Genomic DNA, 11,902 nt, shown 5'->3' on the forward strand with positions numbered 1-11,902 from the left:
ATTTGTGACCTGGATTGGCCACTTTTGGAAACAGGATGTTGGGCTTGATGGACCTTTGGTCTTTCCCAGTATGGCAATACTTATGTACTTATGTACATATGGGGGGGGGGGGGGGCACGTTTCAAAAGTCATTTACTCTGTTAAAAGAGCTCTCACTGCCTGGGCACTTCAGACTCCTCCTTACCATGTATCTCTATTTCTAAAAGACAGTGGCAGAAACGCAAACTCTGAAATCCTTGCACCTTCATTAGGCACAACCAGTATCTCAAGCGCTGGCCAATAATGAAAAAAACAAATTCCAAAACTCATCTCAGCATCAAAATATGTCTCCTAGGTGGAGATAAATGTTTGGGGAATAGTTGATCTCATCCCCAAGAAAGCAAATCGCAAAGCTCTCAAAAGACAACCTATTCTGGTGGTGAAGAATGCATCTGGGAGACAGATCCTGTTCACCTTAGCAATTGATATTTTTAGCCATAAAGAGGGATTCATCTGGAAAAAAGGGCTATTCAGTGCACTGAGCATAGTCTCATTCCAGGCAGCTGGATCTTTGGCACAATTTCTCTGTTTCTGGATCGAGCTGATCCTCCAGTCATGAACTCTTCTTAATAAGCTGTGTGTGTGTGCATGTGTGCATGTGTGTATGGTTTTTTTTAACATTTTCAAATTCTCTTTATTAAATATTGTCATGTTAAAAATGTTGGTGTAAATATTCTGCTGGTGGTGGTTAGCATTTTGCTGACCACTGCCAGCATTATTCCTGGATATTCAATGCCAGGCCATGTCCAGGCTTTGGCATTGCATATCCGATTTATGCAGTCAGCTAACACATAGCTGGTTAAGTTGAAATTCAGCACTTGTGGCTATGGGTTGCAGTGGTCCCATTTATGTGGTTACCATAGTCAGTTAAGTGCTGCTTCTGGCCAGTTAAGTGCTGTCGATCAGGTTAGAGAATTAGGGGCTTGTTTACTAACTGGCACTAAACAAATAATATGTGAATTAGTGTGCACTAGCAGAGTAACTAGCAGGCACGAGAGTGTGTGATATTTTGTGTACTAACTTTATGCCCTGTCATAGGGTGAGAACTGGGTGAGTTATGGCAGAAAATAGGTGCAGACTGCATGGCACTTTACTGTGCACAAAATCTCATAGCTGCTGACAGTGCAAGGACACAATGCTTCATTAAGAGGAGACATTAATTGTACCCCTGCTACAGGCAAGCAGTTCTCCTGGCTCTAATGTCCCTGAGCATCATCATGATCCTTTACCCCTACTGATCATCTACTTTCATCCCCATGATTTGCACCAGTATCATCCCCTCAATCCCTCCCCCTGGTACTTGCTTGGCTTCAAAATGCCCTAGTTCTAAGCCCTAGTGGTAGTCTCGTGGTACTACTGCTAGAGCTGCATTTTTAACCCAGGCCAGCAAAAGGCAGGAACATCCGAAGATCATACCTATCCCATCACTAACCCACCAGAGATGCCCATGGTAAGTGCTGGGAGGAAATCAGTTGGAATGGGAGGTGGGGGTGGAGGGATGAGGCTGATGCAGCATCAAGGGTGATGCTGATGTGAATCAAGGGGTTGGAGGGAGTGATACTCAGGGATAGGGATTTTTTGTAAACACATGGGGCTGAGGTAACATTTTTGGCAGTTAGCATGGATACATTTACCTCCCCCTTTTACAAAGTTGCGGTAATGCCGACATTACTGTATTGGCAGCCGCTAGCATGGCTCCGCTTTGTAAAGGGGGGGGGGGGGGGGTTAGAGTGCTATTTGCTGATGCATTTACAGTATGGTGAATGTCTGCCCTATGTGGTAACTGTAGGGTAGATTCTGGTTGTGCCCCAACAGTTATTGCACAGACTTTGCTGTTACTGCGTGTTAAGTTTGCAACTAATAGGCGGTAAGTGCAAAACTTTACTGCACTTCAGTAAACAGGCCCCATAATGTTGTACAACTAGTTACAGAATATCACAAATAATGATTTTACAAATTTAGGAGCCCTTTTACTAAAACTTAGCACATGTTAACCAAATTAGCACGCGCTAAAGCGTTAAGAAGCCCTCTTTATGCCTATGGGCATCTTAGCATATAGCAAATGCTAAGTCCGTTAGAGAATTCTAAGCTTTAGTAAAAGGGCCCCTCAGTGTCATGTATTATTATTCAACACCTAGTTGCTCTATCACCACAAAAATATACTTAATTCCAGGTACAGGAAACATCATTTTGTTCTCAAATATCATCAGTACCTGTTTAATATAGTAAACCTTTTGGTGTTAATTATTGTCTTTATTAAAATATAAATTATTTTAATTAGTTCCCCTTCTTCCTACACTCTGAAGGAACATTGTGGTGCCTTTAGAGCCTGGTGTTTACCCCCTTTGTCTGGACATGCTGGATGTTGTAGGGAATCAGCTATTTCCATATCGCACCTTTGATGCCCAACCCCACAGGGGGATCTGGGAGGATAGTTGTTGAGACTATAAATATCTATGGTTCTATAGGGAAACTGGGAATTGCTCCTGCACATGCTGGCACCAATCTCAAAATGGCTGTTGTGACCTCCAGCAGCAGCCTCACGAGACTGCCGCTGGGGTATGCGGCAGCCATTGTGATGGTGGAGATGGAGTGGGCATGAGCAACCAACGATTGTTCCTGCCCCAACTTGCCACTAGACCACCAGGGACTCTAAGGTAGGCCTGGGGAGAGGGGGGATTGGGACCCTACAGGTGGGATGGGGAGGGTGGGAGCTGAGCCTGTTTCTGTTCAGGGGAGGGGGAGTGGAAGTGGGAGGGAAGGGAAGAGTGAGCTCAGCTCACTCTTGTACAGGGGGGTGAGTGAGGGAAAGGGAGGGAGGGAGAGAGAGAATGAGGGAAGGAAATTGCTGAGCCTACCTCTGTTCGGGGGGGGGGGGGGGGGGGAGCACATACTATGCATACGAATAAGTGCTAGTTTCAGCCCAAATCAAAACAAGACGGTGCCAAAGCCAAAACTGAAATTCAGTCAGCCTCTACCTGGAGGTCACCTCATATCTAAACTAAGGAGAGGAAGGAGCATTAGAGTCTCAAGTGGACTCAGTCCCCAGGAAATACTCCTGCCACCCATAAAGGATGGGGATTCTCTACCAGCTAACACAGCTAGGGTTCTTGGAACCTGCCTGTAGGGCCTAGAAAGGAGTGAGCGAGAGGAATGCAAGAAAGAATCAAGTCTTCTTGCCAGGAGGGGAGGCGAGAAAACCTGTTGTATACATGAGTGTATAAATATAGTTTCTTCTTCAACTGCCTCAAGAGTTAATTTTTGCTTCTGTTCATTTTGATTAGTGACTGTTCCTGATGTTTGACCCCATTGGATTACTATTAAATTTGGAGTTATTTACCTGATCATGTGTAGAGTGGACTTATTTCTGGGAGCCCCTGTACTGAGAAAATCTTGTCACAGAAATCAGATACAGTGAGAAAGCTTTAGGAGTGAGGACCTTGAAGAGAATATTTCCCTGGCCCCATCACATTGTTTGGGTAGAACCAGATAACATCCTTGCAAAGGGGTTTGCCTGAGGGTCCCTACATAAATCTTAATGGAAATTCCCAATATAAAATGACTAAATGTGATGAGAGCATTACTGTGACTTGCTTAATGTACCAGCACTTTAATTATTAGGTGCTGAGGCAAAGCTTACCCTATGCTTGGAATAAACTCCCTGAGCCCATACGTCAAGCCCCCTCCCTGCCCATCTTCAAATCCTTACTGAAAGCCCACCTCTTCGATGTCGCCTTCGGCACATAACCATTATACCTCCATTGCGGAAATCTAGACTACCCCAACTTGACATTTCGTCCTTTAGATTGTAAGCTCCTTTGAGCAGGGACTGTCCTTCTTTGTTAAACTGTACAGTGCTGCATAACCCTAGTAGCGCTCTAGAAATGTTAAGTAGTAAGTAGTAGTAGACTTGTTTAAATCTTGCCAGCTGCCACACATCTCTCACAAAAAACAGGATTCCTTGCCTGAAAAGTTCAAGTCGTCAGCACGAACTGACAAACCCAGCCTGTTCTGGTGCGTGGATGTATATCCAGCAGTGATTCCCAAACTGAGTCACGACCCTAAAGAGAGACACAAAGGGGTAAACTCAAGAAAAATCGGTTACAGTTAGGCAACAAACATTTTGGTGATAAAATCTGCATGGAACTGCCTTTCTAGAATACTAGCCGTTAAGCCCGTTAAAACGTGCAAGCGTTTTGTTTTAAAAAATGTAATGAAAGAGCGAAAGGAAGAAATGAAAATTGAGGGGCGAGTTTTTTGTTGTTATAAATTTAATAATTCTGACCTCCATCCATCCATGTCCAGCAACCCTCCTCTCTTCCCTGCCCTCCCCTCCCCTCCCCTCCATCGATCCATGTACAGCAACCCTGCTCTCTCCCCTGCCCTCCCCCCATGTCCAGCAGCCCTCCTCTCTCCCCTGGCCTCCCCCATGTCCACCAACCCTCCTCTCTCCCCTGCTCTCCCCCCGTATCCAGCAAACCTCCTCTCTCCCCTGCCCTCCCCCCATGTCCAGCAACCCTCCTCTCTCTCCCCTGTCCTCCCCCCATGTCCAGCTACCCTCCTCGCCGCCGCTCCCTCTCCCCTCCATGCCGGGCCCCCTGCACTGACATGACAGCGCCTCTCACCTCCGTGTGAAAGCACTGCAGGCAGGGCCGTGCCGATGCGGTAAGCGGGGTAAGCGCCGCAGGGGGGCGCTATCCTCTGGGGGGCGCCGCCACTGCTTGCTTACCCTGCCCTCCCGCTCCCATGTAGGAACTGCCCGCCCTCTTCTCCCCCCCAAGGCGGGGCAGTGAGCAGCGAACAAGGGAAGGCTAGAGACGTCGGGACTGGGAGCGCTGCCTCCTTCACTGACGCTGCGCTGCCGGAGGAAGGTAAATTTAAAGGAAAAAAAAAAGGAACGGGATCTTGGGGGGGAGAAGAGGGCGGGCAGTTCCTACATGGGAGCGGGAGGGCAGGGGAGAGAGGGGAATCGCTGCCTTGGAGCCAGGCAGGTGCGGGGGGGGGGGCACCAACTGGTAGTCTGCAGGGGGGCGCCAGAGACCCTTGGCACTGCCCTGGCTGCAGGCAGCAGAAGATCGATCTTCTGCTGCCTGCAGCGCTTTCACATGGAGGTGAGAGGAGCTGTCATGTCAGTGCAGGGGGCCCAGCATGGAGGGGGTCGGGAGCGGCGGCGGCAACGTCAGGGAGGGGGTGGAGGTTGGTGCTTCAGTGACCTCGGGGAGGGTGTTGGAGGGGGTATTGCCGGCACCGGCGACCTCGTGGGGGTGGAGGTGTGGGAGCAGCGGTGTAGTTAGGGGGCCTGGTACGGAGGGAGGCGGGAGCGGCGGTGGTGACGTCGGGGAGGGGGGTGGAGGTTGGTGCGACGGTGACCTCGGGATGCCGGGCTCTCAAAGGCGGTACCCACGGTGGACTCTGCGGCCGTCCGGTTCTCAGAGAGGGGGGCTGCTGCTACTTTTTCTGCTGTCTCCCTCCCCTTAGCAACGCACATAGCCTCCGTCGGTGGAAGGGGCGGGACAGCGATGCCGGCAATGGATCATTGTGACCTGCTGCGCATGCGAGGAACGTTGCTCTCTGAACGTTTGGCCTGTACTGCTGGTGGAGGCGGGGCTTGGACTTTTGTTCTCTCAACGTTCGGGCTCTACTGCCCATTTGCGGGTGAGTCGGTTCAAGCTCATTTATATAGATTGACTAGGGGTCGATCTTTAAAGCGATTTAAACAGTCAGAAACAGCTCCTGGCCAAATCGCTTGTCTGTGGCTAACCTGTCATATTCAACAGCTCTTAACCAGATAGTGCTGCTGAAAATGCCCAGTTAGCTCCTAAGCTGAAACCAGCTACTTTGTGGGCATTCTGGGGGTGGAGTCAGCACTTAGTCAGTTAAGTGCCAATATTCAACCATAAACAGGATCACATAAAAGTCAGTTCTATCTTTCTGTGAGGGGCTGAATATCGCACTTAACCGGCTATGTTTTAGCTTGTCATATATGCTTGGATATCCAATGCAGGTGCCCGGATATGGCCTGGCATTGAATATCGGGGAATAAAGCTGGCAGCAGTCGGCAAAACTGCTGCCAGCTAAATATTGACTTCCTAGTGTAAGTTTACATTTTTGTGCCTAACTTTAGGCTCCACCCCCCATTGGCAGCAATGCTGTTGGAGGTCTCCCGCTCAGCTTAGACTTGAGGGTAATTTTATAACAGGGTGCCTAGGGTGGGAGGTCAAGTAGGTACCTCTTTTGAGGCTATTCTATAAAGACATATAGGCCCTGTGGTGACATTTTATGTAGACATATAGGTGTCTGTATAAAATGCCATCACAAATGCAGAAAAAAGTACCTTTAGTCTGCATTTAGTTTAGATAAGAGGTGACCTCCAGGTTTGGTACCTTGTGCAAGTATTTTATGACTGCCTGATCTCCGTACAAACTCTTCCCTGAACACGTCTACCCTTGTCACAGTGTATACTTTTATCAGGGGCATAGCCAGACCTCACGGTGGGAGGGGGCCAGAGTCCGAGGTGGGGGGCACATTTTGGTCTGCCGCCCCCCGCTGCCTCATCGCCCTGCTGCTCCATCCTGCCGCTACCCCTTCACCGCCCTGCCGCTCCCCCAATTGCTAACTGCAAGCTGCAGCAAATACCTTGACTGGCAGGGGTCCCCAACCCCCGCCAGCTGAAGCCTTCTTCAGCGCCAGTCTCTGGCGCAGCAGCGTTGCCAGCCTTGCTCTCTCTTCCCCCTCACATCCTGCACGCTCCTTGTAGTGAAACTATCAATTTCACTAAAAGAAGTGTGCAGTACATGAGGGGAAAGAAAGAGCAGGGCAGGCGACCAGTGCTGGACAAGGCTTCAGCTGGTGTGGGTTGGGGACCCCCACCAGCAAAACCAGGGGCCTGGAGGAGATTTGGGGTGACCCAGGTCCTCATGGTCCCACGTAGCTAAGCCACTGACTTTCACGGTGGGATAATTTTTTAAGCGCATATTAAAGGATTTAGGTGTGAAAATTAGCCCCATAAAGTTTGGGAAGCACTGATGTACAGATGTGGTTTGGGCCAAGCTTTATAGGCATAACTAAATGGTGGAGGTGATGATTGTAAAATTCTGATTTGGTTCTTTTGCAGGGCAGAAACTCATTCGTTTTTTTTTTCCAGATTATGACTACAATAGATCGGTGATAACTATAGCAGCACCTGCTGATGAATTAGGTAGCTGTGACTTTTGTTCCTGTGGTTCTGCTATCACTGTTTTTAATGTGCTTTTAATTTATACCAGTTAAATTGTTAAATTCATGGACAGCTTCTTCCCTTTATTTTATGGATTCTATTGTTCTCTGAAGACAAGCAGTTCACCTTAGTCACACATATAGGCAAAGTTGGTTCAAGGTAGTGGCAAGAGTGTGTTTTGCTTTCACTACTGTGCTTTCACACGCTGAACATCCTATTCCTCTCCCCTGGTCAGGTATCTCTCCCTCAACTGCTTGTCCTCAGTTCGGCATCCCCCCTCTCTCTCAACCTCCCACCCCGAGTTCAGCGTCTTCATGTCTCACAGGGAAAGAGAAAGAGAAAGAGAAAGGGGATGAGATTTGATATACTACCTTTCTGTAGTTACAGCCAAAGTTGTTTACACATTAGATATAGGTACTCATTTTGTACCTGGGGCAATGGAGTCTTAAGTGACTTGCCCAGAGTCACAAGGGGGCAGCTGCTCAAAACTCTGGCACTGTACTAAACAGCGCCGGAGAAACAGCACAGGAAGAGCATGCCAGCATAACTCCCTAATGCTCAATATATAACATAACATATAACATAATAGAAGATGGCAGATAAAGACCTGTATGGTCCATCCAGTCTGCCCAACAACATATAGCATGCATACTTGATCTTGATTTTGTCCTTTCCAATTTCAGGGCACCAGGGGCAGATTGACAATGGTCGGGGCCCCCGGGTAGCAAGGATCATCGGGCCCCCCCAGCCACTGCCTGCCACACTGCTGCCCCCTCACACACATCACAGCCCCCCACCACCAAAATTGCCAAACCCCTCCCACACACTACAGACCCCTGCAAGTGGGTCCTACCTTTAGGGACCCAGGTAGTCTAGTGGCCTCCTGCTAATGAGATGTAAATATAGGTGCACTCATAACTACTACTACTACTACTACTACTATTTATCATTTCTATAGCACTACAAGGCATACGCATAACATTGAGCATTAGGGAGTTTGGCAGGAGGATAGTATCTGGTGCATGCGCTCAAGAGTTGTACGTTAAGCACAGCTCTTAAGTGCATGCCCAAAACACCAGAGGGGGAGAAAGGAAGGAGGAGGAAGATGTGCCAGCACAAGAGAGCTGTTTTACCTCTACTGTACTCCCCAGATGGGCCTCTGAAGCTCCTCAACTCCACTGAAGCTGCCACTCTCTCTCTCACCATCAGTCCACTTGAAATATTTTGAGCCACCTCTTCCGTGTCTACTCTGTGACTCCTCCTCATAACCCAGGATCATCAGCAACAGAAGCCCTTCTGGAGCACAAAAAGGCAGTAGACATGTGCCACTGCAGTAGAAGAGAAGCAAGGGCAGGAGCAGGAAAAGAGCCTGGCAGAAGACAGAAGAAGGGCCAGCAGCGGCAGCAAGGAATGGGTCGATACTTGACTACACCGGACTGACACCACCGAGCTTTTAGGCAGCGGGCCTGTATTTGGGCACAAGCTCCGGCTCGGCAGAAGCACCCTAACACCTGCTCTGAGCTGGTGCTATTTCTGTGGTGGTAAGGCAACTTGGGTTTGTGCACTGTTCTTCTGAGCATTGGGAGGGAATGGGAAATTACTTCATTTGAATAGATTAGCATGTCTCTTGTGCTATCCTTTGGGTGCTCATTATTCCCCCCATGCTAGAGCCCTCCGAGCATTCAGCGCTATCAAATGCGGGTGCTAGTCCGGTGCTAATGGCATCTAGTGCCCACATTTGCTTCTGAGCATCAGGGCCAAGGAGCTCAACTCCACCCCTCTCCAAGTTCGGCTTCTCTCCTCTCACCCTCCCCTTCGGTTTACTTTATAATCTTTCTTGCTTTAGAGCACCAGCAGCAGCAGTGATACACACACACACTGCCTTCGGTCTGAGATGGAGCCTTTCCTCTGACAGCCCCATCCATACAGAAACAGAAGTTGGGTCAGAGAAAAGGCTCCAGGTCAGGTTGCAAGCAGGGCATGTATATTGCTGCTGTTGCCAGTGAGAGAGAGAGAGAGAGAGAGAGAGAGAGAGAGAAAGAGAGATTTTAAGGTGAACTGGGGGGGGGGGGGCGGGTGTTAGAGGGAGAGATGACAAACTCAAGGGGAAGTGAGAGGGGGAGATGTTGAAGTTGAGAGGGGGTGAGAGGGGGAGACGCTCAACTCAGTGGTTGGGAATTGAGAGAGGGAGATCCCAAACTCAGGGTGGAGGGTGCTGGACCAGATGAGGGATCCCAGGGATGGAGGGGAGGAGGGAAGAAAAAGGGAGATATCTTGGACATGGAGGGGGAAGTGAAGATAGAGGGATAGACATTGGACACTGGAAGTAGAAAGGAGGGAAATACAGATTGATAAGATTCTGGATAGCGGAAGGGAGGGGAGGAAGTAGAAAGGAGGGAAGGAGAGATTGATAAGATTCTGGAGGGAAGGGAGAAATGCTGGACCATGGGGAAAGCGCAAGGGGCAACAGGGAAGATAGATAGGACAGGAAGATCCTTGAGGGGGTGGAGGCAAAGGTAAGTGGAGATATCAGGTACAAGGGTGGGAGGGGGAGAGAGAAGGAGAAAGAGGGGAAGAAAATGCTGTACTACAAGAGTGGATGGAGAGTAGATGCTGGGAATGATGGAACCGTGTAGGAGAGGCCATGGGAGGGGGGTATCAAGGAGATGAGTGAGAAGAGGATAGTAAGTATAGAGGGCAGAAATGCGGTAATGGGGAGTAGATGAAAGATGGAAGGGGGCTGGGAAAGGAGTGAGACAGGAAATGGGAGAGCTAAGGGATGAGAGAAAAAGATGAATCCCAGGGACACCGGAGGCAGCAGTGATTCCCACTCACATCTACTTTGGCATCTGTCTTATATGGCAGTTTGAAACCCCTAGCTCTAGTACCATGAGACTATTGCTAGGGGTCAGCAGCACCATTTTGAAGAGGGCAGCCACCAGGGCAGGAGTGCATGGGGATTGCACCTGGGGTGATTTAGGATATGCAGCTGGCTTGGTGGGGAGGCTGGCTAATTGGATGGAAGGCATGTGATGTGGGTGGCAGTTGGGGGGGGGGAAGCTGGCTGCTTGGGAGATGATGTGGCTGTAAGAGGGGGGCGCTGATGCAGTGGGAGTGGGTGGGTGTGGTAGGGTACTGATGCAGCAGAGGGGGGGGGGGGGGGTGCACTGACATAATCCCTTGAGGCAGCCCTGCATATGGGTGATGGCATCCTGATTGTACCAGCCTGGACATATTTGTGTGTGTGCCTATCCCTTTCTCTCTTTCTCTCCAGTGGTGATTTATTTGATATGTTTGTTTTCTCTTTTCCTTTGTAATTATTGGCATGTATCAAATTTTATTTCTAATTTTTTTGGAACATTTAAATTAGAATGTTGAGGCCAGGGTAAGATGGCATCTTATAGTGTCCCTGCTTTAAATTCTATTTCTTTAAAGCTGGTTACCTTTTTACACGGGTAAGAAGAGGAGAATCCAAGTGTGTCCACCATCTGTCTCTGGGGGACCTCCAGTGAGGCAGGTGACAATTCTAGAGCTGCATGGTGATATGGCTCAGAAGTTGCCCAGAAACTGGCCCAGAAACTTCATTGAGTCCTGAAGGTTGTTCTTTCTCCTCTCTGCAGTGAGCATTAGCACCAGCATAGGAGGTGAGCTCACAGGCCAAGCGAAAAGGTGAGGATCATGTGTGGGCGGGCAATGTGATGCAGAGCCACACAGAGACACAGCCAGGCCTGGGGCAGGACCGCTGCTGCCAGGGCTGCCAAGGGGGGGGGCAGGGGACAAGATTCCCCCGGGCACAACCTCCAAGGGGGGGCCCGGCACTGGGGTCTGTCTCTCTCCTGCTCCTGACAGGACCTGGGTGATCGCGTTAATGCAATCACCCGGATTCCAACAGGAGCAGGAGAAAGACAGGTGCCTGGCCCCCCTTAGAGGCTGGGGAGGAGCAGACAGGATTCCAAATTGGATTTGGGGCCCCTGGTTTGGCTGGCGGGGGTTCTCAAGCCCTGCCAACAGAAGCCTTCCTCTAGCGCTGTTCTCCGCCGCATTGCCTGCCCTGTTCAGTGCTTCACCTCACATTGCACATGCCAAGGTATGTGGCGTTGCGGCAGGGGGCAGGGATGTGGGGCAAAATGTACCCCCCCACACTTTCAGCTCCGGCCCCCCCAATCTTACAAGTCTGGCTGTGTGTATGGCAGGGGCGGCCTGAACAAGCGAGCGAGGGAGGGGCAGCAACTGCGACTGCTTCTTCGTTGGGGTGGCCCAGGGGGCAGCAGCGGTGGCCGTCCTTCCCCGGGCCTGGCTCTATCTCTCAGCAGCACTTTGGGGCCCTATGGTTCCAGAATGGTAAAATAACCCCAGTCTTCACTTCAAGTCACGTTATAGAATTTACATAGTAATGAGCTGCTTTACATATATTTGATTTTGAGTCTTATTATTATGGAGCCTTTGATGACGATAGTTAACACTGCATTACAGTAATTTAAGTTCTATTAGTGCCCTTCAACACACATTAAGGGGCAAATAATGCAAATTAAAGCTTTAATGCAGCTGGATATCTTCCCCCCTAAATGATGTAAACTTTGGTTTTGTTGAACCACCTAAGCTGAGATTTTTATTGGAAGCTAAGAAGCTATTGGCCCACACTTGTGA

The sequence above is a fragment of the Microcaecilia unicolor genome, chromosome 7 (assembly GCF_901765095.1).
Source record: "Microcaecilia unicolor chromosome 7, aMicUni1.1, whole genome shotgun sequence".
Taxonomy (NCBI): domain Eukaryota; kingdom Metazoa; phylum Chordata; class Amphibia; order Gymnophiona; family Siphonopidae; genus Microcaecilia; species Microcaecilia unicolor.